Source organism: Bactrocera neohumeralis, chromosome 2 (genome assembly GCF_024586455.1).
Source record: "Bactrocera neohumeralis isolate Rockhampton chromosome 2, APGP_CSIRO_Bneo_wtdbg2-racon-allhic-juicebox.fasta_v2, whole genome shotgun sequence".
NCBI classification, from domain to species: domain Eukaryota; kingdom Metazoa; phylum Arthropoda; class Insecta; order Diptera; family Tephritidae; genus Bactrocera; species Bactrocera neohumeralis.
The window spans coordinates 7,460,848-7,468,087 of NC_065919.1; positions in this window are offsets into that span (position 1 = coordinate 7,460,848).

A 7,240-nucleotide genomic window follows, 5' to 3' on the forward strand; every position below is an offset into this window, starting at 1 on the left:
TCGAAAGCGCATGCGCCAGGTTTGCTTTGCAGACTTTTCGATATGCGAATATTCGAAGTTGTTTTACAAACGCGTCGATTGCGCATGTCACGCGCCCCGCCATGGAAGTTTTATGAATGACTTCGGTTCGTTTGCTTGACGGTCGTCAATGAAATTCGCACATAACTGTTTCATGGTTTCTGTGCGCGTCTTTCCCCAGCTTTTCAAGGCCGTCCATGTTGCGTCGCCTATAGACGCGTATGATGATATGATTGCTGTCTAGTGAACTTGCGCCTCCATCGTGAATTTCCGAAAAATTTACACACACGCGCGCACATGTATACATATGTATATGTGTATAGATATTTATATATACACATTTATACGGTTTATTGTTACATGAGTTAAGTAAAGACTTTCTTTGCTGTGCTTTTACAGCTCCCAGTTGTCACAATTGCCACAATGTTGCGCTGCTTGTTACATTGCAGGGAAAAGAGCGCAACAAATTTTATGCCGTTGCTCACTTTGTAAAATTTGTGAATGCGCAAAAATCGATTTCATTCATTTGTATAGGATGCTCTGTTTTCGTTTCCTATTTGCCAGTTATGTTTGTGCGTTGTACTTCTGGGCGTCGGCTCGCCGCGCTATACGACTCGCGTGTGTGTTGTGTGTGTGCTGCCTACAGTCTTGTTGCCGAAGTTTTGTCTTGCAATATGAAATTTATTGCTGCTTCCTGCTCACATACACGTACATACATATATACATGAATATATCTAGGTATTGCTTTTCACTTTTCAACTTGTTCACTTTGTGGCATGCAACTTTATAACGGTGTACTAAGCGTTATGTAATTTTGAAATGGAACAGAGCTTATTATTAAAGTAATACTCATACGCCATGGCGTTCTATTTAGCTTGAGCAGCTGGAAATTAACCGAAATAAAAAAGATTTTTGAATTGCCTTGCATTTTGCACGCATTTTTCTGCATTTTTTTTATTAAATTGGTTTTGCTGTAAACATTTATCTGTCGATTTCAACATAGTTGAATTTGAAATAAATAGTTTTTTTTTGGTTTTTATTTTTTTTTGTGGTAGCGAAAACTACCAATAAGTTTTGGAAAAACCCGCTGATGCTGTTCGCCGGTTATTGATCTAGGTTTGTTCCTATTATGAAATCGTTTTTTTTTTAATTTTATTTTTTTATGTACATATGTATGTATATTTAAGAATACAGACAGGAAATATAATATCGTGCTTTTGAATAATATCGAAGTTATATGCAAATTTGATGCATTTCAGTGTGTATGTAAAGTGCATTCTAAACTTTAAACGCGTTTTCCTCAAAATGGTGTTTTCAAAGTCGGCGACCAATATTACTCTAAAACGACTAAAGCCATCTCTAAGTCTCAAATTTTAACACGAGCTTCTTAAATATATTTTTTGGTGATTAATCGAAGATTTTTTTCCTATCGATAAATATTTTTTTATAAAGAGTTTAAGAATGAAATTTTGGTCAAAAATCGACTTTTTTCAGAAGCCGTAATTTTGTATAAAATTATTTTATTTTGCTTATTCCTTCGAGTAAATACTAGTAGATTTAACATTACAAAATCTGTTTGGTTTTTAATTTAAATTTAAAATTCCCTTTTTTTCGGCCTTATAACTGTACATAACCCCTTAAATTGTACACGTTTAAAACAAATAGTTATTCTATGCAGGATAATACATTAAAAAATAATTGAATTAACATTTGGATTAAATTTTTTTATTTTTTAAACCCAAATACGGTTATTTGAAATTATAATGCCACATACCTGATTGAAAAATACAAAAAAAAAAATGTAATTCCAAGCGTATTTTTAAGATATAAATTGTTTAAAAACATATTTTTTCTCGTTTGCGTGCTTCCTTCATATTAAAAAATAATTTTTTTCAATTCTCAATTTATTATCCAAAACATGCCGGATTAAAAATTAGATTTCTAAACTTAAAAAATTATGTTAGGCTCAAAAATTAGTTTGTAAAATTAAAAATTTTAAAACTATTGAAAATTTAATTTTTAATTTTTGTAAAATTAAACATTTTAAAACTATTGAAAATTTAATTATTAATCCCAACATCGGGCTTAAAAAAATTAAAACTTATTTCTTAATTGAAAAATTTTTAAATTTATATATTCACAACCTTTAGTGAATTTGCAAACCTTAATCACCCGAATCAATTTTTCTTCGCCTTCATACGCACAAACACGAAAAATATTACTCATACGCCATGGCGTTTTTGTTCTTAATCTTCTACACGTATTATTTTAAACATTTTAATACCAATAATTTTTCTATTAAATATAGCTTCTGCGCTTATTTCTTGAAAAAGTAACGGATAATGAAATAAATAATAGTTTTTTTTTGTGTTGCTGGAGTTTTATAGGAACAAAATCTTAGTTAGTCTATAAGTGGATTTGGAGTATGAAGTCAATAAGCAGACTACAACATTTTTTCGCTTCGGCTACCGTTAAGCGAAATGTATAGCAAGACTATTTGTATGTTGAAAAAGAAATCAAATAATATATTTTAAAATATTCTTTAATCTAGCCGGATTAATATATCTTTGATGACTGTGGGATAATTGTAGAGCAATTAAATAGTTTTGATTAAAACAATTTGGAAAGAACAAAAAAATATGTTTTGAATTAAAAACTCTTTTAAAAAATAATTGCTTGCAAGTTCTACTTTTGTCGAAGACATTGCAATTTTTGAGACACTTAAAAAAGCTTTGAATCTAATCATTTTCACGGTTGCAAAGAGAAATTTTTGTTTAATATTTACAGAAAATTCTATTCTATATTTTTGAATGAAAAGCTCAAATACTAACATATTTAAAGAAAGAAGTAAAATTCAACTTATTTTTTTTTACATCTATTGACTAAATACGAAAAGATTTTTTCGACTACCCCATTAATAAATTTACTTTTTCAAATACATTCAGAAGTCTTACAAAGTTTACTAACAGCCATGAAGAAAGAATTTACTTCCCTGTGAAAAGTTCATTTATTGAAAGCTTTCATTTTAATCGAAATAATCGGTTGTTTGCCAGTAATCTAAAGAAGAGTAGATGTAGAAAAAATGAATGAATTCAATAATTTTAATAAAAAGCTAACGAATTGACTGACATCTTGATTTAAAAAGAAATTGCTATGCCGTTTAAAAATATTTTCCATGCTAAGTCCCCTACGCGCTACAAAAGCTAACTCGGCCTCATTTCTATTTTTGCATTATTTGTTTACAATTTTACATACAAATTCGGATTCAACGAGTTGCATCCATTAGGCTTGAAATACATGTCATGTACATACACATTTATAGTATGTGTGTGAGCTCGGTTATATGACAACGAGCATTGCTTCCTTGCCTTGCTCTTGACTTTGCATTACCCCATAATTTATCGATTTGTCCTAGAGCCGGCACATGCGCCTTGACCATGATGTTGCTTATCGTCATTGTTGTACTGCTTCGCTTACACATAAAGCTAGTTATCTGTGTATGTGTATATGTATATATATGATTCCTTGTAGGAAATATTAGCGCTGAGTGCTCAGTTAGAATAATAAGTGCTAGTATAATTTTCTGTGGCCTTCAAGTTACTTCTTCTTTGGTCGACTGAGTGCTGGAAAAATCAGCTTAATATCAATCTTAAAAGTCTGGCCTAATTGATGTTTTCGGGGTCTATTAAACTCTTACGGTCTTTTTTTGATTAAGTGAAACTTTCGATTTTCAGCTTTCAGAGCTTTCGAACGAATTAAAAGTGATTGCGAAAGCTTTTTAAGGCAAGCTTTTAGGTTCGTTCTTAATTTTCCTTACTTCAGCAATAGCTGGTTCGATAGAGTTCCAGAGCTTTCGAACGAATTCAAAGTGATTTTGAAAGCTTTTTAGGGCAAGCTTTTAGGTGCGTTCTTAATTCTCCATATTTATGGCGTACTAAACATACGCAAAAACTGTATATAGAGAAATCGTACTCCATGCTTGTCCAGCTGGAAATCAAGCCATAGGAGTTTAAGTTAAGAAACTCTTTTTCTCTGAATACAGCTTTTTGAATAATTTCAATCATGTGAAATCCATTCGGCTCACTCTTTTATTTTGTTAGTTGTAACGCTTGAGTACCCATTCAAGTAGCAAAGCTTTATGAATGTCTACTATATCAAGCTTTTCTCGCAGGGCAGTCAGAGAGTAAGACCAGTACAGCACATATAAGCACTTCATTGCTGCAGCTTATTTTACATACGTACGTATGAATATATGTAAGCGAAGTATGAAAAGCGGAAGAGAATTTTGAGGTTAAGGGACATCGTGCTTTTGAATGAAAAGTGTAAGTGAAAACTGTTGCTCTGCTTGTCGCATTTGGAAGATGAGCGCTCACATTTACATATATTCATATATAGTATATTTGTAGCTGTGTGAATGTTGTAAAATGGCTTTCGGGGTTTTCCGACTGACGCTTCATCGCATACTGACGTCATGCACACTCGTTCAGTGCTAGGCAGTTATGAAATAAACGAGGGAACATCTTTCTAAATATATATGTGCTTGTGTATCTATATTTCTATGAAGATTTACCTTCGTGTTAGATGTGGAAACCACGTTCTTCACTTTACGCCATTTTTCAGCATTTACGGCACTCGTTTTTAATTTTATCCTGCCTGTTTGCGGCTCCTACAGCCGCCTTTGCCCTCGGCTACCGATTTCAATGTTCAACTGTTGACGTCACAATGCGGTTAGCTTTTGAAAGCATATGGTAAGGAGCAAGTAATCTATTGTACACTTGAGAGATGAGAAGATATGCTCATAACGAGGATTTGTAAATTACAAACTGTCGAGCAATCGCAATAGATTAGGCGCAACTTCTGCGAAATTGATATTTGATATGTGGAAAAGCTATTTTTAAGCTCGCAAACGAGCACGATAGAAGGAAACGTATGCGCTTACATATGCGCAAACATATAGCCGAGCGTGCTGGCTAGAGCCTACGGGGGGTGTCAACGGCCGGTGTTATTCTTTGTGTATTACAGGTTGGGGGTGTTCTGCTTTTTAGAGCCTCAAATAGGTTTCCTTTTAGACTGGCCGATCATTGTGGTGAATTTATGATGAATATTTAGCTCTGCGAAAACTGCTATATGCGAGGGAAATGTTAATATTAAAAGAATAAAATTCAATATTCAATAGGGCAGTGGCCTGTTAAGAACCCCACTACTAATGAGAAGCTAGCCTTACTGAGGGCAAAAAGATCGCTGGATCTCCTGCGATCTATCTTGGGCCAAAAGGCTTTTGCGACTGCGCAAGTACCGATGCTGGCTGAGCTAGCAGGTACTAGAACACAAGAGGATGCAGGAGCACCGACTCGTTACCCATCTACCGATAATGATTCTAGGGTGCCTTTCCTTGCTATCTCATCAGCTTTGCAATTACCTGCGATTTCGCTGTGGCCCGGCACCCATACCAGTTTAATCACAAATACTCTCGCTGCTAGAGATAGCGACGTTAGACACTCTTCAACCAACCCTGAACGCACTGTAAATGAGTTCAAGGCTAGTAACGCCGCTCTGCTATCTGAGTGAATGATCACTTCTCTAAAATTGGACGCTCTCTGGAGCAGCAAATCCGCTGCTACCTTGATGGCTGCATCTTCTGCCTGGAACACACTGCAATAGTCGGGAATTCTGAAACTGGAGTTGGTAGAGAGCTCCCGACAGTAAATCCCACCACCAACCTTCCCCCAGCTTTGATAAAATACTTTACAGTCACTTAATGTTCAGTCCAATAAATCTTTTGGAGATAATAAAATGTTATCGACTGGTCAAATTGCAAAATCCCCATTTGTTAGAAAGAATAGTGAATATAAATTTGCAATCTGAGCCGACTTACTGTAAATATGCTCATGCGGTTGCTCTTCTTGTGTATCTTTCTTTTTAGTACGCTCTTTTACTATTTCCAATCACATTTGTGTGCACTGAATCTTCTCACTTAATTGTGTTGCTGTTTCTGATTTCGCATGGACACACTGAATCTTGGCTTTTTGGCCTGTTTTTTTAGTAGCCATTGTGTCGACTGCATCGCCGTCTTACGCAGCCGCTCACTAATCGAATGACGGCTTTCAGCAAAACGAATGGCAAGACAAGCTTGGCGAATTTGGCTACAAAGCTGATGACGGCTGTGAAAACAGTAGCAACAAAATGACGACAACTGATTGCTGTTCCAGCACTTTCTGTTGCTAATGAGCCAGAACGAATATTCATGAAGGTTTAGTTGCTAGAGATTGCTTAAAAATAATATGAGAAAACAATCACGAAACTTACTTCTGTGTAACTAGTCCAATTTCTGTACAATTTCGAGTACTTGTCGCTGCTTTAAAGACCACCTTCGTGCCATCTGAGCTATTGATTTGAAAATTAGAGGCAGACGCGTTCTGACTGATAAGAACACTTTGGATGTAGACTCCTCAGAAACTACCAGCGTTTTGAAAATTCTGAACCAGGTTTTCTGTATTGAAGGTATATTTTACTTTCAAAATTTGGTTTGGGGTATGAGGCGATATGCAGTTCTTTCGGTTCTATCTAGTTAGCAGTTTCTCTGTTCCTGATGTATCATACTTAAGACAGCACTGCTTGAATGTTTTTAAATGGCTCTACCTACAATTTGATTGGATCGGTATGCTTGAAGCGCTATCCGTGTATTTTTATGGGAAACATTATCTCCGGCACCAAATATCCCATATACTTGTATGAGTGCATTGTGATTTAATTTTAAGGTGTGGTTGTTTTAAGAAAATAAATTAATTCTACTTTCCATCTCCCTAGAAAAGTTTAATTCAACCGGATTTTCAGCTATGATTGTTGGTCCATTGTATATCTAAAAGCCGGTCCTAAACTTTAAGGGTGAAAGAGGTAGAATAAGGTTTTAAAATCCGTGCGTGCTCAAGCCTTTTCTTAGCGGGATGGCGGCTATGCTGTTAATTTTCGGTACATATAAAGGCCATTCTTCTTTTTCTTTACTGGGGTAGACACCACTTATGCGACTATAGCCGAGTTTACAACAACGCGCTAGTCATTTCTTCTTTTCGCAATTTGGCGCCAATTCGAGATACCAAGTACAGCCAGGTCCTTCTTCACCTGATCTCTCCAAAGAAGTGGAGGTCTTCCTCTTCCTCTGCTTCTCCCCGCAGGTACTGCTTCGAATGTTTTCAGAGCTGGAGTGTTTTCATCTAATCGGACG